Below are 26,192 nucleotides of genomic sequence, written 5' to 3'. Positions count from 1 at the left end.
GCTGATATAACTGACACAGGACAGCTGTATTAATATGTGTGCATAATTTTGTTTTTGTGGTATAAAATTTAAGCTCTAGCGCAATAATATTTATATATTTTTTATCCAATTACCTCTCCATGTCTTGTTTTTTATATGCTTTTCACCAGCACTCTTATATTGATGATACAAACGCGCGCTTCATAGACAATCTATAATGGATAAAACGCTTTCTCTACCTCACGTGTTCATCTCAACAGTTTTTTTTTTTTTGAAGAAGAAGAAAAAATGATACACATATTTGGGATATCTGGCCGTCATTCTCACCTTTAGGACACAGTATAGACATTTATTTATTTGCACAGCCATAATTATAAAATGAATAGTAGTAATAGTAATACCAGAGTCAAAAAAATAACATTTAATTAAAATAACCCAATGCATTGGGTTAAAATAACCCATAGTTGGGAAGGTGCTATAATAACCTATAGTTGGGTTATATGTTGGGGTATTTTTAACCCAACTATTTTAACAGAGTATGAGAATGTGTTATCTTGAGTCCCACAAGAAATATTAAACAGATTTTAAACAATATTAGGGTGAAATAAAAATCATTATATGTTTAGCAGTACCTTGATAGTAACTTGACAACTAAACATATGGTAGGGGACAAAGGAACAAGAAGAAAAAAAAAGAGATATGCAGATGGTGACCTCACCTTCACTTGAGTGTAATCAATAAATTAGAGTGAATGAGGAACAGGGAGAGACAGAGAGCAGCCGAAGCTACATTTATTTTTCTAAGGGCTTGTATGACGTACAGTATGAGAGCTCCTGAAATGCATACATTAAATCATTTATGTGTTTTGGGAATATGCTTACCTGTGTGGAGAACGCTACAGATGGACCAGTCTCAAAGGAGCAGTGATTCCTGTGGAGAACACAACATGGCCTCCATCTCATAAACCAACAGTGAATTTCTGTCAGCCACACCAACCTTTATTAATGTAAACCATGTAATAGCCTATTTAAAGGTGAACTGTGTGAATTCTGCACCTTTTCTTTTAAGAGAGAGAGAAGTGTGTGGGAAAGTGTTCATCTCCTTGCTGATTTCTTATGTTTGTTTCATTTTAATGTTAAATTGTAGTCAAAAATAACACAAATAAACACATCATGCAGTTTTGAAATGAAGATTTTTTATTATTAAGAGAAATCAAAACGCAAAACTACATAGCCCTGTGTGAAAGTGTTTGCCCCCTAATCCTAATAACTGGTCGGGTCAAACTCAGCAGCAACAACTGCAATAAAGTGTTTTCGATAACTTGTAATTGTTGTAATTCAGCCACATTGGAGTGTTTTCAACCATGAATCGCCTTTTTAAGGTCATGCCACAACATCTCAATAGGATTCAGATCAGGACTTTGACTAGGCCACCCTAAAGTCTTCATTTTTCTTTCAGCCATTCATACTTGTGTGATTTTGAGGATTATTAAATAGAAGTTAAAAATAAGATAAAAAAATAAATTAGTTAGGGGAAAATATATACACATATATACATACAGTGGTGTGAAAAAGTGTTCCATTACTGATTTTTTTTCACATGTTTGTCACACTTTAATATTTTAGATCAGTGTTCCTCAACCAGCGGGATCAATTGGTACCGGGCCGCACAAGAAATCATTAGTTATTTCTGTTTGATTTATTATCTGAGTGTGAATGATCGTTTATTTAGAATAATAACTGTTCTCTTGCTTGCATCTCGGTCACTTAAGTGCCCAAATTTAACCCACAAGCAGCAAAATAAGTAAGAAACAGAAGTCTTTGCAAAGTTTCTTAGCAAAGGGGAAAAGTCCCAGAGAATGACCCATGAACTGCCAAGGAATGCATCCACAACCTAATTGTCAACAAATCAGGTGAATCCAGCATGTCTGAGCAAGAAGATCAACTGCTTAAGATCGCAAATGATGGCGGTCTTTTAGGGTCCGTTTGCATATCGCGTCCTTAATACAGTTTGCACAAGTTCGTTGTTTCCAATAGAGGTGAGCGGCTTGCGCTCATGCCTTCCAGACACACACAGTTGAATGACTCCCGCTTGGGTTCTTTGAATCGATATCCTGCTGCAGAACTCAAGTTCACTTCAGCTTGAGGTCACTAACAGAAAACCGGACATTCTCTTTCAGGATATTGGTTGTAGGTTGCTGACCATCAACTGTTTTCTCAGAGGATGACAAGCTGACAAATCTTTGCTGTAACTCTTATTTATGGAGAAAATTACAAAGCACTGCAGTGTTTTTGTGTTCTGTGTATGTCTGGGGTAATTAGTGTTACAGAAATGTGTATATTCCATACATGCTGAAGCTGATCTGTCAATTCTTGTCACGTGACTCGCGGTGCGCTCGCGGGAGTCATTCAACTGTGTGTGTCTGGAAGGCATGAGCGCAAGCCGCTCACATCTATTGGAAGCAACGAACTTGTGCAAACTGTATTAAGGACGCGATATGCAAACGGACCCTAAGAGACCGCCATCATTTGCAATCTTAAGCAGTTGATCTTCTTGCTCAGACATGCTGGATTCACCTGATTTGTTGACAGTTAGGTTGTGGATGCATTCCTTGGCAGTTCATGGGTCATTCTCTGGGCCTTTTCCCCTTTGCTAAGAAACTTTGCAAAGACTTCTGTTTCTTACTTATTTTTCTGCTTGTGGGTTAAATTTGGGCACTTAAGTGACCGAGATGCAAGCAAGAGAACAGTTATTATTCAAAATAAACGATTATTCACACTCAGATAATAAATCAAACAGAAATAACTAATGATTTCTTGTGCGGCCCGGTACCAATTGATCCCGCTGGTTGAGGAACACTGATCTAAAATATCAAAGTGTGACAAACATGTGACAAAAAATCAGTAATGTAACAATTTTTTACACCACTGTATGTATATATATATATGTATATATATTTTCCCCTAACTAATTTATTTTTTTAATTTTATTTTTAACTTCCATTTAATAATCCTCAAAATCACACCACAGATGTGCCAGAAGTTGACAAGTTGGACTACGGAAACAAAAAGTGAACTGCAAAAAACAAAACAAAACAAAAAATTCATTTCATTTCATTCATTCATTTTCTTGTCAGCTTAGTCACTTTATTAATCAGGGATCGCCACAGCGGAATGAACCACCAACTTGTCCAGCATGTTTTTACGCAGCAAATGCCCTTCCAGCTGCAACCCATCTCTGGGAAACAGCCACACACACACACAATTTAGCCTACCCAATTCACCTGTACCACATGTCTTTGGACTGTAGGGGAAACTGGAGCACCCGGAGGAAACCCACGCGAATGCAGGGAGAACATGCAAACTCCACACAGAAATACCAACTGAGCCGAGGTTTGAACTAGCAACCCATTGACCTTCTTGTGAGGCTACAGCACTACCTACTGCGCCACTGCGTCACCCTTTGCATGTTCAGTGAAATATTAATAGCATTAGTTAAACACAAACACTTGACCTTGAAAACATAACCTTTATTATTGTTTTGAAAATACAAACATATCAAAAATATATTGTTTTCAAATTGATGACATCATATTTTATACAAACTATACACTCACCGGCCACTTTATTAGGTGCATCTGTCCAACTGCTCATTAACACAAATTTCTAGTCAGCCAATCACATGGCAGCAACTCAATGCATTTAGACATGTAGACAAGGTCGAGACGATCTGCTGCAGTTCAAACCGAGCATCAGAATGAGGAAAATAAAAGGTGGTTTAAGTGACTTTGAACGTGGCATGGTTGTTAGTGCCAGGTGGGCTGGTCTGAGTATTTCAGAAACTGCTGATCTACTGGGATTTTCACACACAACCATCTCTAGGGTTTACAGAGAATAGTCTGAAAAAGAGAAAATATCCAGTGAGCAGCAGTTCTGAAGGCGAAAATGCCTTGTTGAGGCCAGAGGTCAGAGGAGAATGGCCAGACTGGTTCCAGCTGATAGAAAGGCAACAGTAACTCCATTCGATACAACCGAAATATGCAGAAGAGCATCTCTGAACGCAAAACATGTCCAAGCTTGAGGCAGATAAGCTACAGCAGCAGAAGACCACACCGGGTGCCACTCCTGTCAGCTTAGAACAGCAAACTGAGGCTACAATTCATACAGGCTCACCAAAATTGGACATTAGAAAGTTAAAAACGTTGCCTGACTGAGTCTCGATTTCTGCTGCAACCTTCGAATGGTCGGTTCAGAATTTGACATGAGCAACATAAAAGCTACGTTCAGGTTGGTGGGGTGGTGTAATGGTGTGGGGAATATTTTCTTGGCACACTTTGGGCTCATTAGCACCAATTGAGCATCATGTCAGCCTACCTGAGTATTGTTGCTGACCATGTCCATCCCTTTATGACCACAGTGTACTTATCTACTGATGGCTACTTCTAGCAGGATAACGTGCCATGTCAAAGTGCGAATCATCTCATACCGGTTTCTTGAAGATGACAATGAGTTCACTGTACTCAAACGGCCTCCACAGTCACCAGAGCTCAATCCAATAGAGCACCTTTGGGATGTGGTGGAACGGGAGATTCGCATCATGCATGTGCAGCCAACAAATCTGAGGCAACTGCAAGATGCTATAAAGTCAATATGGACCAAAATCTCAGGAATATTTCCAGTAGCTTGTTGAATCTATGCCATGAAGGATTAAGGCGGTTCTGAAGGCAAAAGGGGGTCCAACCTGGTACTAGTAAGGTGTACCTAATAAAGTGGCCGGTAAGTGTATATTTACTCTAAATTGAAGGTAATGTACAGTCAGTTAAATAACATTTTATCACTTTTTACTTAGCTTCCATGGATAATCCACAAAATGCACCACAGATGAGGCTGAAGTTGACAAGCTGGAGCACTGAAACAAAACGTGAACTGTATCATTTATGACAGAAAAGCCAAAACTGTGCATAAGGTGCTCGCAATTATTGAATTCTCATTTCCTCCAACCGAGCAGCGAATATCCTTACTGACAGGGATATTAACAAAGCATAATATAGATGCAATTAACCTAAAAATGACAAGCCATTCATCATTTCCAAACAGGGTCACTAGATCACACTAACAGCCCGATCACAACAGCAGCTCTTTCTTCAACATATGCTTGTTCCAACAGTCTATACACTTTATTATGCATAATAAAAGGCGCGCTCGCTGTAGGGTGTGCTCTGTATTCTTCTAATATTTATTTTGCAAGATATTTATATTACATAAGCTTATGTTGAGGCTTTGTGTGTGTGCGCGTTTAACCCTCCTCGGGGGTTCAAACCACCTCTTGGGCTTGATGCCCACGCGCTCCACTGTACCACTGACACAGCGAGTACTCTATGCACTGTTGACATCATACACTGATATGAATAATTTCATTGTGGTTTATGCATCAGGACTGAGCTTATGCAACTGGATAGTTTTACTCGGTTTACCAGGCACATGCAGACATCCTCTCAAGGCTTTATCCTGGGCACATCGTTTATTACATGAGAAAGATGGTAGTTTAATGGTTGCAGATTTATGGACTATGATGATCTTTAGTGTTGTAGAAGTGCTTTAACTGTGACAGAAAGTATTAATGGTAACTAAGCACATGCTTTAACTGCTAACTATTAATATTTTATGCTTCTAGAATTTTTTTTGTTGTCGTTGCATTTAATACACTGTTAAAAAATTCCAGATTTTCACAACATGTCACTGTAATTTTTTTTTTACAGTAAATTACATTAGTATCACTTTACAGCATTTAACTGTAAAAAGGCACAGTAATGTGTTGTATTCAGAGTTTTATTGTTAAATTAATGCAGGTAGCATGATTACAGCAAAATACTGTAAAAAGAGCTATATTTGCATTTTAATTCAAACTATTTTATTCAACATAGACATTAAGGGTGCTTTCACACCTGTGAATCGATTCAGTTGTTCCGAAACAGAGATTACAATTGTTACATTGTTGCTCTTTGCTCTTGGAGCGGTTCGCTTTCACACTGCAAAGTTTCTAAACAGACCAAAAGAGCTAAAACAAGTCACGTGCGAGTAAACGCGAGGATGCCTATTTGAGGACCGAGAGGGAGACGCGAGCGGCAAAATTACCGGGAGATCATCACTCGTTTGCGGGCATCCGGAGACTCGCGAAACTTCCCGCCCTACTCATAATTCTCTCTTCATATAGCCGTAAGCCTATTACATATCCATAAAACACTGTGATATAATCGCGCCCGGATCGGATCGTTTTCTCACTGCAATCGAACCGCTCCAGGGTTCGTTTCAATCGAGCCGAGACCACCTCATTCAAGCGATCTCGGAGCGATTACTTTGGTGCGGAACAGAGCGCGATTGCCCTGTTCACATATGCCAAACGAACCGCGCTAACTGGGCTTACGAGACAGGTTCCGAAACAAAATTGTTGGTGTGAAAGCACCCTAACAGTGGTGTAAAGTAACTAATTACAAATTACTCTTATTCAGTACTTTTTCTCAGAAATTGTAAGTTACTAAGTAGTTTTAAAAAATTGTGCAGTATTTAGTGCAGTATCTGTATTATTTTTTTCTTGTCTGTGGGGATTAGTAAAATCAGTCCTGTGATTCCTATCGAATCCCACATAGAAGGTAAATCACATCATAATGAACAACCTCAAGACATGGGCGATTAATAAATGCAGCAAACTGTTTAGAAGCATTAAAAGTGTCCAAAAAGATGTCCTAAATTGAAATGAAATGAAAATCGGGTTGACGTCAGAACTCAATGTCAGACCAACGTCAATGTCAACGTCAATGTCCAACCAAATATTAACGTCCAATGATATCACAGCTTGAAGTTGTGTGAACGTTACCACTATGACATCTATCAGATGTTGGATTTTGATTGCCATACCATACCTGATGAATAAATGTCAGTACCTGACAAGTGTCAATATGATGTTGGTTTAAGATGTTCGCTTGACATTTAATTTTTGGTCACTTCCAACACAACCTAAATATCAACGTAATTTGACGTCATTATTGGACATCAAAATAACGTTATCCTTAGACGCTGGCTAGACATTGAATTTTGATCACTTGACATCACAACCTAAATCCAACCTAATATTAACGTCCTATGACGTTGTGTGCCTGCTGGACAATAATTAAATGCACTACAGAATGTTATGTTTACACACATCCACAAATTACATGTAAACGCATCAGCTTTTCACAGCGTAATACTCACTAATCACTACTAATGAAAGGGCTACTTTTTAGTCATACTTTGAGTAATATTTACAACAGATACTTTTGATCTACTTGCACTACATTTTTAGGCAAGTAATGGTACATTTACTTGAGTATAATTTTTCAGTACTTTTTCCACCACTGGACATTAATACAAATTAACATTTGTAGTGTTGGAACTTTTTTTGATATTTAGAAATAACTGAATGTTATTGCAGCCAAAAATCTTCAAAAATTATTTGCAAGAAAAATCATCCTGTTTTGAAATGACATGAATGTCAAAGTAAATTAATTTTTATCACATTTATTTAATTTTATAAGGTTAACATGGAAATATGGGATCATCACGTTGTGCTTAGCCAAAAATGTAATAAACGGGAACAAAAGCATTTGATTCATAAAACCAATGGTTTCAAAGTCAGGGTAAACGTCAGAATGACTAGCTGAGAAAAGCCTGCTTCACAGTAAAATATAGTTAATTCTACAAGATAATACTGTGAAATCACAGTAGTGGATGTTACTATCTACTGTGAAGTTACACTATATGACTAATTTAATGTATTAAAATCACTCTAAATTGCTGTAAAACTCTGACCTGCGAAATTGCATCATGTGACTGCGTGAGACCAATCCAAAATCAAAACATGACCTCCCTGTATGAAAATGTAAAATATGGTCTAATCGATCGCTTTTTCATGTCTAATCGTCTTGTTTAATCCTGCCAGTTTTCGCAGCGCCATACAACAGAATTTCACAAGCTCAAACTCTAGTGTGACTGTGGCGTATCTTGCAGTTATTGAGATAATTGAGTTATTGAGATAACAATATAGATATTTTTGTCAAGAACATTTTCACTAAATGTTTTCATGCGATGTCTCCAAATTTATCCACAACCAATTCATTTAGTATATTATTATATTCATTAATTTAGCTACTCCATCATGCAACTAACTAACTTAATCCATTTCGTCATGACCGTTAGCCTACTCTGTGTGACCCCTTGTGGTTGCAAATACAGTAACAGTAAAATGGCGAGTGTGTCAAGTATGAAAGCCGAGTAGGGCCTTTTTGCGAAAGGCAAGACAGGGCTGTTACATGAAGGTGCCTTAGGGGCGTAATTTGAAGTTATGGAGCCATGTTAAAACTATGTTGTCGGCTAGATGGCTCTGTACATCAGTTATTAACGTCTACACCTTCCCTAACCCCAAACTCAACCATCACAGTTATTAACGTCTACACCTTCCCCAACCCTAAACCCAACCATCACAGTTATTAATCTCTACACCTTCCCTAAACCTAAACCCAACCATCACAGTTATTAACGTCTACACCTTCCCCAACCCTAAACCCAACCATCACAGTTATTAACGTCTACACCTTCCCCAACCCTAAACCCAACCATCACAGTTATTAATGTCTACACCTTCCCTAAACCTAAACCCAACCATCACAGTTATTAACTTCTACACCTTCCCTAAACCTAAACCCAACCATCACAGTTATTAACGTCTACACCTTCCCCAACCCTAAACCCAACCATCACAGTTATTAACGTCTACACCTTCCCCAACCCTAAACCCAACCATCACAGTTATTAACGTCTACACCTTCCCCAACCCTAAACCCAACCATCAATTCTTAAACTCTACACCTTCCCTAAACCTGGTTTGATTTTATTTTCACTTTTATCCGCGACAACTCTGGATTAGCTGAGAGGTCTTTGCGGATGTAAGTTAAGAGCCGGGACAGGGGTTGTTAGTCGCGGACGAAAGTGAACAGAGGGCGGGTGAGGAGGGAGATTGGTCAAATGAGGTGCCGGATCCGATTTTAGAGGTGCCGGATCCGGCTTGTTCTGGCCCAAATTAATCCCTGGGTAGGTGTAATTGTTAATAACTGATTAGTACAGTGACATCTTGCTGAAAACATAGTTTTGACATATGGGTCTCCATAACGTCATGTTACGCCTCAACTACAATTAACGCCTCCTTCATGTTATGCTCATCTTGCAATTCGCAGACAGACGCTACTCCAAAAATACACTGCAATAAATGTTAAATAAAAATAAATAATTAATTCATCAAAGAGAAAAAATCAATAGAACAAAAAAATATATAATTTACCTGAAATGTTGTAAAAAAATTAACAAACAAATAAAAAAGTAAATGTATTATCTTCCTACATTTAAAGATATTAGATTATCAAATTCTTATTTTAATGACGTCAAAATATATCCTCTATAATCACTGACCAATAATTCATGGTTCAAATAGTTATTAATTTTCAAAAGGGGCAGTACTCATTTATGCTGTGTGTGTGCGCGCGCGCGCGTGCGCGTATTGACAAATTCTATCTTGAATAATCATTAACCTTATCAATAAACATTACTTGTACTGTAATCAATCAAAAGATAAATAGATAATGTAACAAGAAAATTATAACAGATAGCTAATGCATAAATTTTAATAATGTGTGATTTGATTTTAGTATTAGTGTATTGATTGATTCAAAATAAGCGTACAGGGATCTCAACTCTAGACTGAAGCTCATATACAGTATATAACAAAGAAAGCCCTCTCTTGAGGAAGAAGACCGACTCCCCTCCGTCAGTTCGTGACATCCGCACCCCCTGAGCACATAAAGCTATTATTCCAGTCTCCTGCTCTGTCTGGCCTGATGAACGGCCGCTGAAAACATCCTGCGCTTGACATCGCTGAGAAATGGCAGGCGAATCAAGCTGACACGAATGAGACAATACAGCAAGCTCTTTAGCGGTGGGATATCTGATTCACTTCAATGAGTCGGTTCGTACAGAATGTTCGATTAAATGATTCGATTCTTTCGAGTCGCCATTTTAAAACGTGTCTTTCCAGTTTCTCAATCATTCATTCAGTAATTCATTCAGAGACATAGACAAATACTGCTAAATATTTGTTTTAACATTTTGAATGTTAGCTTTTTGTTTCTATATTAGGCCTAATATTATATGTACAAAATAGGCTAGCTATATTTTTTGTATTATTCTCTTAAACCTTACTGGAATTATGTGTATTGTTTTGTATGTTTTAATTAATCCTGTAGTATCTTTTAAATTATGTTTGTCTGAAAGTAACATAACTTCAATTCTCAGTATGTCTGTACAGCAGAATTGACAATAAAGCTAACTTTTGACACATTATATACGGCTTTATTTTGTCGATTTTCTGTTTTAACTTAATATATGTCCTTACTTAAAGATTTATGGCTTTAACTTATCTACCACAACGCTATAGTATATCAGATATCATCAAATGGTAGTAATCTCTGGCCAATACTTTTAAATGAACCAACGAACCGACTCAATTGAACAACTCTTTTGCGAGCCGGGCAACTCTACGCTGTGAACCGAGCGTGAATTATGCATTCGAACTAACAAGGGAAAGTGATGCTCAGAGAGGAGGACAGAGGACTCGGAGGATGCATTAAAAGGGCGATGAAGTTATTTGAAGCGGGTTCTCGTCGCAGCGTTATAGCTACGCACCAATGATTCATTTAGTTTAGTGTTTTATCGCCACGAATCGCGGAGTGGATTTTTTTTGCAAAGGAGAAAGCGATAGTCGATATCGGATGGTAGGTGAAAGAAAAGAAACAGGAGGGTTTTATGTGTGTAATAATGACTTAAAGGCTACAGCGGACCGTCACTTAATTTCTGATTTACAGCTTGATTAGCGTGGAACTTCGCAATTACAAGGAAATAAAACCCCGTTTTTATTTTCTATCTCAATGGATGGAGGGACAAGCAAAGGAAGGGGTGTTTTATAATATAGGTAAGTTCTCTTATTATTGCATTTTGCTGTCTGAGGAGATCACATTAAATCGCAATGCTGTATGAATGAATGTGAGTCCACTGTATTATGACAACAGACGCGTTTAGCGCAGTCAAAATTAAGCAGAACTGTCACCGCATACAAAGCAACTGCTGAGACTTTCACCATTTTCGGGGTTCTTGCAAGAAAAATGACATGCTAGTGAATGCAGCCTGACAAGCAGTACATTTGAGCTGTCCACACGTGCTGTGTGTTTCTGCGCAATCTATTAATTGTTGCTCTATGTACACACGCGTTTTTGGACGCGTCGCGTCGAGAGCGTTATTGGCGTTTCAAGGCGCATGTATTTGGGATAGCCTTATAATAGTTCATCCTTGATAAAATGTGTTCCGTTTCATTAAATTGTTCTCCATAAGGAGATTAAATGGGTGTTTTAATCGTTTCGTGCGAAAAGTTCGTGTGCGCGCGCTGGTGCTCATTACCTCATGATAAACGCTTGTGTGTTCTGGCTTTGGCGCGAATAATTTCCATTCATAATATGCAAGTGTTTCCAGTTTGACTGGGAGTTACATGTACCCCCACTGGTTAAGCATGCTCTGTAGCTGCCTTTAAATATTTTTTTCATTGATGCAGCACATTACCAGCAAACAATTTTGTGTTTATTAGACGTCCACTAGACATCTAAACGTAGACAGCTTGGCCAAAACAAGGCTAAACTTGGCTGTCAGAGAAAATAATAGACATCCAAGAATAGCCCAAAACTAGACTAGTCGACAAATAGACAGATTACACAGACTTTGTGTAGTCATTCATTTTCTGTTTATTTGATGACTGGTCTAGTTTTGGCCTATTCCGTATAGACGTCTATAAGACTTTCACTGACAATTTTAGTCTTGTTTTAGCTAAGACGACCATGTTTAGACGTCTGTTAGACATTTAAAAATAACAAAAAAAGCTTGCTGGGTTGTTTTCATGCTCTAGTAAATTCCGTCAAGACAGGTGTAGGGGTAAATGAATGTTATTAAATGGCATAAACTAAAACAACTTTTTAATTTAATTAAATGTAACCCAAGAGATATACTCTTCAAGGTACTGTAAACTATTTCTGTGGACACCAAAAGTAAATCGTGCCTTCTACCTGTCACTGATGTTGGGAAAAATAACACCTGTGTGATATAAATCGGCGAAAAGGAGTCAGGAGACTGGCCATGCTTTCTTTATTACCAATGGGAAGAGCTTTCTGCCTGTCAATCACTTTGATTTTTCAGATTACTGACATTGGGTAGGTTGACATGTCTCTGAAGGGCGGGGTTTGGGAGGAAAAAATGTTACATGTACCTACCGGTTAAGTAGCTGTAGCAGCCTTTTTTTCCATTGATGCAGTACATTTCCAGCAAACAATTTTGTGTTTATTAGACGTCTACTAGACATCTAAACGTAGACAGCTCGGCTAAAACAAGGCTAAACTTGGCTGTCAGAGAAAATCTAATAGACATCTAAGAATATCCCAAAACTAGTCGACAGATTAGACAGACTTCATACATATAGTCATTCACTACTGCTTATTTGACGACTTGTCTAGTTTTGGCCTATTCTTAGACATATATTAGATTTTCACTGACAGCCCAAATTTAGCCTGGTTTTAGCTAAGACGACTATGATTACACGTCTATTAGACATCTTTTAAAAACAAAAAAAGCTTGCTGGGTTGTTTTCATGCTCTAGTAATTTCCGGCAAGACAGGTGTAGAGGTAATTGAATGTTTTTAAATAGTGTATACTAACACAACCTTTTAATTTAATGAAATGTAATCCAAGAGATATGTTCTTCAAGGTACTGTAAGCTATTTCTGTGGACACCAAAAGTAAAACGTACCTTCTTCTACCTGTCACTGGTGTCGGGAAAAATAACACCTGTGTGTTATAAATCGGCGAAAAGGAGTCAGGAGACTGGCCACGCTTTCTTTATTACCAATGGGAAGAGCTTTCTGCCTGTCAATCACTTTGATTTTTCAGATTACTGACATTGGGTAGGTTGACATGTCTCTGAAGGGCGGGGTTTGGGAGGAAAAAAGGTTACATGTACCTATCGGTTAAGCAGCTGTAGCAGCCTTTTTTTTCATTGATGCAGTACATTCCCAGCAAACAATTTTGTGTTTATTAGACGTCTACTAGACATCTAAACGTAGACAGCTCGGCTAAAACAAGACTAAACTTGGCTGTCAGAGAAAATCTAATAGACATCTAAGAATATCCCAAAACTAGTCGACAGATTAGACAGACTTTATATGTGTAGTCATTCACTACTGCTTATTTGACGACTTGTCTAGTTTTGGCCTATTCTTAGACATCTATTAGATTTTCACTGACAGCCCAAATTTAGCCTGGTTTTAGCTAAGACGACTATGATTACAAGTCTATTAGACATCTTTTAAAAACAAAAAAAGCTTGCTGGGTTGTTTTCATGCTCTAGTAATTTCCGTCAAGACAGGTGTAGGGGTAATTGTATGTTTTTAAATAGTGTATACTAACACAACCTTTTAATTTAATGAAATGTAACCCAAGAGATATACTCTTCAAGGTACTGTAAGCTATTTCTGTGGACACCAAAAGTAAAACGTGCCTTCTTCTACCTGTCACTGATGTTGTGAAAAATAACACCTGTGTGTTATAAATCGGCGAAAAGGAGTCAGGAGACTGGCCATGCTTTCTTTATTACCAATGGGAAGAGCTTTCTGCCTGTCAATCACTTTGATTTTTCAGATTATTGACATTGGGTAGGTTGACATGTCTCTGAAGGGTGGGGTTTGGGAGGAAAAAATGTTACATGTACCTACCGGTTAAGCATGCACTGTAGCTGCCTTTTTTTCCATTGATGCAGTACATTCCCAGCAAACAATTTTGTGTTTATTAGACATCTACTAGACATCTAAACGTAGACAGCTCGGCTAAAACAAGGCTAAACTTGGGCTGTCAGAGAAAATCTAATAGACATCTAAGAATAGCCCTAAACTAGACTAGTCGACAGATTAAACAGGCTTTATACATATAGTCATTCACTTCTTTTTATTTGACAACTAGTTTAGTTTTGGCCTATTCTTAGACGTCTATTAGATTTTCACTGACAGCCCAAATTTAGCCTGGTTTTAGCTAAGACGACTATGATTACACGTCTATTAGACATCTTTTAAAAACAAAAAAAGCTTGTTGGGTTGTTTTCATGCTCTAGTAATTTCCATCAAGACAGGTGTAGGGGTGTATGTATAGGTGTATATATATATATTGTGATCGTTTATTATTAAACGTTTATTATTATTATTATTTGTTGAGCCTCTCCATGTAGTTGTATATATCGCTTGGACCCAGAAGCTGCTTTGCATGGCGTCACACTTAACAAGCAGATAGTGTTGAAAGGAACACCAGTTTGTAATATAAAGCAAGCTAATAAGCTATTTTTACAGCTAAAATTTAATTGGAAGAAGGCCAGACACATTCGATTTATAAGCCTATTATTAGGTGAAATACAAGGTGGATGAGTCTGCCATAGAGTGTATGGTTTTCTAAACATTTGATAAACGGCTTACAAATCAGTGTTGATTTCGTTGACAAGATTTTTTGTTATAATTTTCGTAAAGGAAAAATTTCCACTAACGAAAACTTGACGACAATTAACGGATAATGATGACGACTATAATAAAAATATACTGACATTTTCATTGATTGATAAAAAGGAGACTGTGATTGAGGGATGTATTTAGGTAAATATCCAATCAGAATTAATCTTGGTGTGTGATGACGTGCACACACACACGCACACATTTGAAAAGTATCTGATCCACAGTCGACGCGGGATGCGATTACGCCATAGGGGCGTCTGTCAGATTAAACTAAAATGAATGGCATAAATGAATATATTTGTATACATAAATAAATGTATACAATATTTTAATTAAATTACAATTAAATTAAATCAAATATATTTTAGTCATGTCGTCTGGTTCGAGCCTCGAGTTTGTACGTTCTCCCCGTGTTCGCATGGGTTTCCTCCAGATGCTCCAGTTTCCCCCACAAGTTCAAAGATATGCGCTATGAGTGAATTAGCTATGCTAAAATTGACCATAGTGTATGTGTGTGAATGAGTGTATGGGTGTTTCCCAGCGATGGGTTGCAGCTGGAAGGGCATCCCCTGCGTAAAACATATGCAGGATAAGTTGGTGGTTCATTCTGCTGTGGTGACCCTAGATTATTAAAGGGACTAAGCCGAAAAGAAATTGAATGAATTAATATTTAAGTCAACTAAATCTATAGTCAGAAGACTAAAACTGAATCAAAATTTGCCGTCAAAATGAACACCGTTATTAATGCATTGGCATATATCATACACATCATGTCATTGTCAGTCAGGGAACGTTTTGGAGGCATTCTGCAGATTAGCAGTAGCTCTATCAATTACATTTCTAGATGAAAGTGCGCACGTCAGTTTGACATACCTGCATTATCAAAGCAAAAACATGGCCTTCTATCTGATGGCAACATAAGACGTGCCTTTGATTCAATAGGGAAACCTAAGCAATATCCTCTTAAGGCGCAGCCGGGTTAAAACCGCTTTAATGTTGTGTTGTTGAGTGAATAATCCCTCGGCCATGAGCTTTTGGAAATTTGGAGTGGCGGTTGTATAAACCTGGATTCCGCCTGCATGTGTTACACTCTTGCTCTTTTATTTGGCACAGTTAGTTAACAATCATTGCTTTTAGGCTACATCTTAAAATCATAAATGCACAAGAAAAACTGTTCACTTATTGACCTTACTCTATAATGCGGAAGTGCACTTGATTTTATTATTGTTTTAGATCTTCCGATTCAGTTGCCTTTGGGAGAATGACTAAGAATAATAAATGGCAGAAAACAGTCAAACTACTCGCTTTACAAACAAGTGTGTTCATGACCATACATAATAATAAGAATAATATAATATAAAAATATCAGTTTGCAACATCAAGCGGCATAATGGGCTGTTTTTAACATTAATAATTAATGGAACTGTATGAAAGCAAAAGTCTCAAGCCACAAAAATACGAATAGCTGCACCCGAATTAGGATAAGGAGTAAGGTCAATAAAAACAACAAGTTATTCCATTGAAAAGTCTATATTTTAAAGAATCTACACAGTTTTTAAAGGGCCACGACACCCCCTACTTTCGTCTCAGGTCCACCTCAGAATTTTTTCAAAAGATGCATGATAATGTGCGTGGAGCTCCACGAGTAAAGGGTAGGAGTGGGCGTGGCCAACAGAGCAGAATAGAAGGAGGGGAGCGAAGTTTTCAGTTGGTTCACAAAATGAGACCCAAACCATGAGGAGAGCCATGATTTTATATTAAACAAAGTTAAAGTGCAAAGAAATAAACAGTAATTTAATGCCCTGCTACATTTGTCATTTGTAGTTTCATATACACACATAACCACAAGTTATATCATTATAAAGATAATCGTGTTCATATAAACACTATAAATGAGGACTTTTCCTTCAATCTCCGGGTCTGAATGCAGACTCTGTGCAGCAGGTCTCTTGCCCTGCCTATTTTAACCTTTAGCCCTGTTGGTAATCTAGAGGATTTAGGTGAACACAGCAGCACGGCGATGTGTCTAAATGTGAACGAACTCCTGATAAAGGACAAAGTCCGCCATTCTCCAATTCTCGTACTGCTCTCCCGACAAAAAAGCTTGCTGCACACAAACAGCTTTGCTGTATCGGACCTGACAGCATTGCGGGGAAAAACGCATGCATGCCATGGGTCCGTGGACGCGTCTCACCCAGTCATCAACATATTATCTCACAAGAGTTACAGTGACGCCGCGTTGTGTTGCCAAGCGGAAGAACATGAATTGTTTGGGGATCCGGGTAGTCAGTGCTGCTTTTATAATTTGCTGCAGTGAATTTTTTGTTTTCATTTCCCCTCTATGAGAGCTCAGCTGGACTCAAGTGTGGATTACAGTGCACTCAACGCATCATAGAAATACGTGTCTAAGGAACATTGTTTACCCAATTGTTACCTTTTCTTATCTGGAAACGCTGAAATCCGGATTTGCCGCTCGTCCCCTTATAATCCAGTTGGTGTTGATTGTCCTGTCTCTACAGATTTGGAAAGTGAGCGACTAGTGGTCTTTGTTATTTATTCAGATGGCAAAGTTTATACCGTCAGCAGTACTCTTTCAGTGTTTAAAGACGGACCTTAGTCAAATGATTTCTAAGTAATTAAAGTTTACCGTACGTTAATATCACTACAATATAATGGACTGAAAAATACACTGCTCTCCCGAGTGTAAACCTGTAAGCACCACAACCAAATTACCATCGTGGAGGATTTTAGCCGCATTTTGTGACAGGAATAACACACACGGCTTTCTGACGCTACCTACCGAGTGTATCTAAGTTACAGAGAAATGCCGAGGGTTTTTTTTTCTCTCATTCGTCATGCGGTAACAAACATTGCATAAAACATACACGCTTCCAGCAATTCCTCGAATCAAATATCTCGTTTTCACCAATGGCATGAATGAAATTCCTGAATGAAAGAGCCAAACTGCAGTTAAAGTCCACCATTTAATAATTTGCCAAATAATTGGATTATCTGGATAATCTTTCTCCTCTGCGTCTGTGCTTGTTTTGCCTGTGTGAAAATCAGCGCGTGCCCAAACCGACACTCCTATTTTCATGCAAATATTTACGGACCATGCCTACGGACTCCTCCGACACTCTCCCCTAAAGTTGCAGTGGGAACCCTGGATTAATAAAGGGACTAAGCTGAAAAGAAAATGAAGGAAATAATCGATAATGTTACGTGTTGTGTGTTGAATGAAGTCTTAGCGGTATCCAAATTTTGATACCGTCAAACCTCCTCCCTATTTTACCCCGGTATCCGTTATTACCATGCATAATAAAAAAAATTATGACGTAAGACTCAGACAGCGTCACCAAACTGTTGGCTTATGCCTAAACCATTCAGAAACTGAATACCGTGAATGCGACCTTAGGTTCGCGGTCACCTGTTTGTCTTGTTCGTATCAGAGATCAGCGCGGGATTCAAAGATTCTCATTCACACACACACACACACATGAAGAGCATCCATGCAGATGCGTGCATGCTCGCCCGTTTGGGAGCAATATTGTTTGACCACGCTCCCTTCCAAACTACACCAGAGTTACGGCTCCCGCTGTTTATTCGAAAATTTATTCCCGCACCACAAGAAATCTGGTCTGATCCTTTAATAATTTGGCAAATAATTGGATTATCTGGATAATCTTTCTCCTCTGCGTCTGTGCTTGTTTTGCCGGTGTGAAAATCAGCGCGTGCCCAAACCGACACTCCTATTTTTATGCAAATATTTACGGACACTCCCCCCTAGACAGTACTGGGCACGCCCACAGTCCTGACTTTTTCTAAAATAGAGGTGTGAAAACACCCTGCTGAAACAAGGGGGTTTCATGGCCCTTTAAGCATTTTTCAATGTGATGTTTCAAATATAACAATAAATGAATTAAAACGTAGATGATTCGCACAGAACACAGAACTAATTAAGTTTGGAGTAGCAGAAATGTTAAAACTGAACTTGATTGCCTGCAAATGTCTGCTATCGGATCTTGAAATACCAATCGAACGTGACTGCTTGCTTCTACTTAACAATGTAAATTGAATGCATGATTGATTGATTCGGCTGCCCTTGAGTTGAATTCATCTCTGAAGATGCAGAGCTCCAAGGATATCGATCAGCAGTGCAAATCATTTTTGTTTATATTCAAATCAGGGGTCTGTACGTCTACGTGGATAACCCTTCTGCTGGAATAGATGCAATCTTGGTCTTTTTTTAAAGCATGCTTATTGAGACGGCATCATGCATCGTCTTATACTCATCATAACATCAATCATTGTAAAAATCGCCTCATCTGAATACCAGCGGTTGGCTTTCGGAGCAATTTGTTCAGAATTCAAATGCTCCTCGCCCTTGTGAAGAGGTTCTCTGTTTCTCTCGCTGATTTTCTCTGGGGAATGGATCATGTTTTCAGCTCCTCCAGAACCAAGGGACCATGCTAGCTGTAAACATGCTCTCTCTTTCCCTCTCTCTCTCAGTCTTCCTGACTGTCAGAGTGGATGTGGATGAGGATGTGCATCATTTATGGCCTTTCTGATGGGCACTGAGGGTCTCAGTATTTCCCTTCACTGCAAATGATTTCAGACATTTGAAGGCTCCATTGTGAATATATGGTTCAAGCATATGAGCTGGTTAAAAGGTCACTGCTGTATCGGCAGCATATGCTTCAGTACGCTGCTCTTTTGTTGTTATATATTTATTTTTTTCCTTAAGTAATTACCAAGTGGATGCTGAACGGAGAAATTCACCGTATGCTGGTTACCGTATCAGTATTACATTTTAAATAAATTGTTAATGTTTTTCTGAAAAGAAAAAAATTTGTTAGAAATTGTTTTTAAATAAAGTAAAGTAAATACAGAAGCTTGCTACAGCAAGAAGACCACTGGTTCGAGTCCTGGCTGGGTCAGTTGGCATTTCTGTGTGGAGTTTGCATGTTCTCCCCATGTTGGCGTGGGTTTCCTCCGGGTGCTCCGGTTTCCCCCACAGTCCAAACGCATGCACTGTAGGTGAACTGAATAAACTAAATTGTCTTTACTGTATGATTGTGTGTGAGAGTGTGTATGGGTGTTTCCCAGTACTGGGTTGCAGCTAGAAAGGCATCCACTGTGTAAAACACATGCTGGAATAGTCGGGGGTTCATTCTGCTGTGGTGACCCCTGATGATTAAGGGACTAAGCTGAAGGAAAATTAATGAAAGAATAGAAAGAAAGAAGTTGGCGTTTCTGTGTGGAGTTTGCATGTTCTCCCTGCGTTCACTTGGGTTTCTCCGGGTGCTCTGATTCAAAAACATGTGGTTCAGGTGAATTGGGTTGGCTAAATTGTCCTTAGTGTATGAGTGTGAATGAGTTTGTGTGAATGGGTTGCGGCTGAAAGGGCATCCGGTGCGTAAAAAAATTGCTGGATTAGTTGGCGGTTCAGTCTGCAGTGGCAACCCCGGATTAATAAAGCTGAAAAGAAAATGAAGGAAATAATGGATTATGTTACGTGTTAGGTGTTGAATGTAGTCTTAGCGGTATCCAAATTTTGATACCGTCAAACCTCCTCCCTATTTTACCCCGGTATCCGTTATTACCGACCACGCTCCCTTCCAAATTACACCAGAGTTACCGACCGCTCCCGCTGTTTATTCGGAAATTTATTCCCGCACCACAAGAAATGTGGTCTGATCCTACGGATCCTACAGTAGCGGGAATGCAGACTTCTCGTATTTACCACGTCTACTTTCTCGATTGGTCAAAACTGGAAATACTGCCAAACTGCAGGTCACATGGTGCGCGACTCGACATCTTACCTCACCTCTCTCTCCTCCACACTGTCCTGTGATGACAATCATGCATACGCATTTGTAGGCATTAAATAAATAATATTAAATACTTGTCTCCTATTTAAGTGCATTGTTTTTTATGACAGTATAACGGTATTGAAACTGATACAGTTGCTATTTTTAGCTCCCGTGGTATACCGTATTACCGTACAAGCCTAGTTTAATGTTTTCTAGCGTTCAGGATGTGTGGTTTTGGATAGCGATTCATGTCAGATATGTTATTTATTTACTATAAATCAACACAATTTGCTTACATTTTGATGATACAATTAAGTAGGGCTGCACAATATTTAGTTTCAGCATCGATATCGCAATGTGCAAATCCGCAATAGTCACATCGCAGAATCTGCAGTGTCGGTTCAGTTTTAGTTCATTCATTAATTAGGAAATTTTAAGTTTTGCATTCGCTTGTTTGCTTTTTTAAGGCCTATGACAGTGAGACTTTATTTAGACCAAATGTGTATACCAAATTGCACATATTTAAACATATATTTATTTTTATACAGTGAAGATTATGCAGTGATTTTTATTTACATTTGATAATTTGCTCACAACAACACAATTAAGTAGGGCTGCACAATATATAGTTTCAGCATCTATATTGCAATGTGAAAATCCACAATAGTCACATCGCAGAATCTGCAGTGTCGGTTCAGTTTTAGTTCATTCATCCATTAGGAAATTTTAATAGGATTATAGTTGACCCGAAACCACATTGTGAAGTTTAATTATTGTGAAAGTTTTTCATTCGCTTGTTTGCTATGCTTTGACTGTGTGATTTCAAGTGTGTCTGCATTATTTGTATATAAGAAGTTATAAGGTATATATATATATATATATATAAATATAAATATAAATATTTATTTTTACACAATAAGCACAAAGCAGTGTTATTTACATTTGATTTTATTTCTGTACCTGAATGCAGTTAGAATCCTTAAAAAAAAACAAAAACAAATTATATATATATATATATATATATATATATATATATATATATATATATATATATATATATATATATATATATATATATATATATATAATAATGAATTCTTTCCAAATTGAGCTTTTTAAATCACCTGGTGAAATTATATTCATATTACAATATATATTCAAGATTCAAAGATTAATTTGTTTATTTTCATATGCACAGTAAGAAACATGTTTCCTGTGCAATGAAGTTCTTACTTTGCTTCTCCACACTGAATGCCAATTCAGTTTAATGTATATAAAAAATATAACATACTTATTTAACAAAATAGGCATAAGTATAAACTATAAAAATAAATAATATTTAAAGAAGGTTTCTATATACACAAATGTGTAAATGTAAAAAAAAAAAAAAAACTGTTTTGCAAATTCCAGCAGAGAAAGAATAATGTGCAAAACTGCAACAGCATACATGTGCAGTAGTTGAATATATATATCTTACATATACACTATACATATACACACTCACCGGCCACTTTATTAGGTACACCTGTCTATCTGCTTGTTAACACAAATTTATAATCAGCCAATCACATGGTAGCAACTCAATGCATTTAGGCATGTAGACATGGTCAAGATGATCTGCTGCAGTTCAAACTGAGCATCAGAATGGGGAAGAAAGGTGATTTAAGTGACTTTGAACACGGCATGGTTGTTGGTGCCAGACGGGCTGGTCTGAGTATTTCAGAATCTGCTGATCTACTGGGATTTTCATGCACAACCATCTCTAGGGTTTACAGAGAATAGTCTGAAAAAGAGAAAATCAGACTTGGACTCAACTTCATTATCCTGTTTAGGGAAACTAAAATTACAGCAAGGTGCTGTAACACAGGCGAAGTTCCTTGTACACGTTAATCAAATATTACCCTACAACATACCATACATTACATTGTAGGTGCATCTCCCTCCCCCTGAACTCATTTAATGACCTAATGGCCATCATTATAAAATAATCTCTTACTCTGTTTGTCCTGCAAATAGGAACTCTAAAACGGCATCCTGATGGCCACAGCTGAAACACAGTGTACAACGGGTGATCCAGGGTGCATAGGAAACCCTGAGGTCTCTTTAAAACACCAGTGTCATAAATTACAGTTGGACCAGTTTGGTTAAAACCAATGATCTTGCCTGCCACCTTTACCAGGCTACTCCACCTGTTCTTGTTTAACACACTCAGATTACTATAGCAAGCTACAATGCAGAACGATAAAACAGATTTAATAAATTGTTTATAAAACAGTGTCATCATACAGGGACAAACCTGAAATGATCTATGTTTCCTCAGAAAAAATACTGTAAGCTGCAGTTCTGGGGGTGCCTTGTTGATGTCAGAGGTCAGAGGAGAATGGCCAGATTGGTTCCAGCTGATAGAAAGGCAACAGTAACTCAAATAACCACTCGTTACAACAGAGATATGCAAAAGAGCATCTCTGAACACACAACACGTCCAACATTGAGGCGAATGGGCTACAGCAGCAGAAGACCACACCGGGTGCCCCTCCAGTCAGCCAAAAACAGGAAACTGAGGCTACAATTCACACAGGCTCACCAAAATTGGACAATAGAAAATTGGAAAAACGTTGCCTGACTGATGAGTCTTGATTTTTGCTGCAACATTTGGATGGTAGGGTCAGAATTTGGCGTCAACAACATGACAGCAGGATAACGCACCACGTCATAAAGTGTGAATCATCTCAGACTGGTTTCTTGAACATGTCAATGAGTTCACTGTGCTCAAAAGGCCTCCACAGTAACCAGATCTCAATCCAATAGAGCAGCTTTGGGATGTGGTGGAACGGGAGATTCACATCATGGATGTGCAGCCGAAAAATCTGCAGCAACTGCGTGATGCTATTATATCAATATGGACTAAAATATATAATATATAATATATAATATTTCCAGTACCTTGTTGAATCTATTCCACAGAGGATTAAGGCAGTTCTGAAGTCAAAAGGGGGTCCAACCCGGTACTAGTAAGGTGTACCTAATGTAGTGGCCGGTGAGTGTATATAACACAGAAAAACAATATCGCAATGTCAGTTTTTGTTCCAATAACGTACAGTCCTACAATTAATCAATACTAATAATCAGCTAGCAATATCTGTGGATTCCTAATAGATGATAGCCTCTTCTGTCAATTACACAGCAAAAACGGCCTAATTATGAAGCACATAATAGACCACATTTTTAAAAAGGGACAAAACCCCACAGATTAAGCCATCTCTTGCTATATTTGGCTGTCTAAATGCTTATTTTATGAGATCTCTTTTTAAAGAAGGCGAATATAATTTCCCTCCTTTTATCTCCCTCTCTCTATCTCTGATTTTCCCCCCTCATGTTGTGATATTTCTTTGATCTCTCTCTCCGTTGTTCTCGCCTCGATGCCCCTCGCTTCGTGTCTGTCTGTTGTATGTAGCCGTGTTGCTTGTGTCATCAGAGAAAAAGGATTGAAAGGAGAAAAGGGCACAGAAAGAGACTGAGAAACCGTAACACGGCCAGGTTGGGTTACAGAAGAGAGACTTGGGTGTGTGTCTTTCCTTGTCCCCTCCAACACTTTGTCATTCACAGGGTGACAGCTGGCTAGCAGTAGGGTACAGTGGCATTGCCAAAGGAAGTCAGTCTTACACCACAGTGGAGATTTACATCTAGTATTCTACACGTGTGCAGTACATTCCCAACACACCAAAATATAATAGTAGGCCTGTGCAATATATAGTTTCAGCATTGATCGCGCAATGTGCACATCCGCAATAGTCACATCGCAGGATATGCAATCCTGAGTCTGAATTATAGTGGACCAGGAGCTACATAATTGTATTTACTGAATTCATACAGAATTTATACCTTTTATGAAAATTACCATTTGTTTCAAGCCCAAATATCTTCATTTCAAAGGGAAAATGAGATTATATTACAATGAGGGTATCTTCCGTCCAATCCATATCTGTTTTCAAACAAAAAAAATGACAATGAAGAAAACAGGCATTTTTCCGCTTTTCGTTTGCTCAGAAATATATATATATATATATATATATATATATATATATATATATATATATATATATATATATATATATATATATATATATATATATATAAAAATTGGCTCGATTTTCAATTTTTTTAATTCAGGGTAGGAAAATGGATAAACAACTTCAAAATTCATTATACACATGTAGGCGGTGCTGAAAACTAAATCAACCAAATCTGAGCTCTTGACGTAGCCCTCAAAATAAGAGTCCTCTGGCTAAAAGCCAACCAGGATTTTAATTGTTATTATTTAATTATATATATATATATATATATATATATATATATATATATATATATTATATATATTATATTATATATATATATATATATATATATATATATATATATATATATATATATATATATATATATATATTACTTTTTATATATATATATATATATATATATATATATATATATATATATATAAACTATTTTTACATATTGTCATTTGTTCAGTTAAAAAATAAACAGGGGGCTAATAATTATATATATATATATATATATATATATATATATATATATATATATATATATATATATATATATATATATATATATATATTACTTTTTATATATATATATATATATATATATATATATATATATATATATATATATATATAAACTATTTTTACATATTGTCATTTGTTCAGTTAAAAAATAAACAGGGGGCTAATAATTATATATATATATATATATATATATATATATATATATATATATATATATATATATATATATATATATATATATATATATGAGCAATTCCATGCAAATGTCAACCTTGCCATGAAAAGAATGGAGTTTTCACCAAAATACAGAACTGTTTCTTGTTTTGTTTTTTTTGTGTGTGTAAGAAAGTATTATACAGTACTATAGTAATACTCAAAAATGCATCTGTCAATGTTTTCAAACTATTATATTTGATTTACCAAACAAGTGGGAATTTCACATCTGTCACATCCATAACGACAATTTATCCCCATAAATGTGAAAATACTTAATTTAAAAAAACAATCATTTTTGTTTTATAGAAAGCCAACTCTCATCCTTTTGATTAGCCTTGTTTGGTGCAGTTTAATTCAGAGAATTTCTATAGTGTTTTGTATACTGTAAACCTAAAAACTTTTCTTTTTTGTCACATCCATAGCACATGTTTATTTTCCTCATTTAAAATATAAAACAGGTTTTACAGATTGGTATTTTTCTGGTCCCATAACTCTGTGGTCAGTTGTTCTGGAAAATATAAACAAAAGTTTCAATATAATGTTAACATTAGCTGTGTCCCAAATCGCATACTTGTGCACTATTCTACGCCATTTTGTAGTATAAATAGAGTAAGTAGTGTGTTCACACTGAAAACTCTAAAAATAATAAGCGCACTTTAATTACCCGGATGATGCACTCATTCAGCCGCTAAAATAAAGTGTGTAATGATGGACACTTCACGCACTCAACGACCGCAGGTTTGCTTACGTAGCAGAAGGGGCGGAGCTATCAGACGCACATGTTGAATAACTTTATTTATTTTGGATGGTGAAAGCAAAATTCTCCTACGAGAGTGATTTTAGCGCCTCCCGATGGTGAATGCGGCAATACACACGGCAGGTATTATCTGATAATTCGGTCATTTATTTCACTGATTTGGCAACAGT

The 26,192-nt window shown here is 37.3% G+C and overlaps 1 protein-coding gene across 4 annotated transcripts in view; it reads left to right on the top strand.

Annotated features, from left to right (window-relative positions):
* Positions 1–10,615: 10,615 nt before the first annotated feature.
* The window catches only part of flrt1a (fibronectin leucine rich transmembrane protein 1a), a 110,227-nt gene continuing 94,650 nt past the window's right edge, over positions 10,616–26,192 (top strand). For 2 of the 4 annotated variants that reach the window (XM_073951639.1, XM_073951638.1), the window contains exons 1-2: positions 10,616–10,654; positions 10,825–11,034. The gene's annotated coding sequence lies outside the window, so the exon portion shown is untranslated. Of the gene's footprint in view, positions 11,035–26,192 lie in introns of all 4 variants that reach the window. The other 2 variants (XM_021476683.3, XM_021476682.3) reach the window with 1 other exon arrangement.

Source organism: Danio rerio, chromosome 5 (genome assembly GCF_049306965.1).
Source record: "Danio rerio strain Tuebingen ecotype United States chromosome 5, GRCz12tu, whole genome shotgun sequence".
In the NCBI taxonomy this organism is placed as follows: domain Eukaryota; kingdom Metazoa; phylum Chordata; class Actinopteri; order Cypriniformes; family Danionidae; genus Danio; species Danio rerio.
Note: the sequence above shows the minus strand (reverse complement) of the source record. Positions and strands in the feature narration are given on the sequence as shown.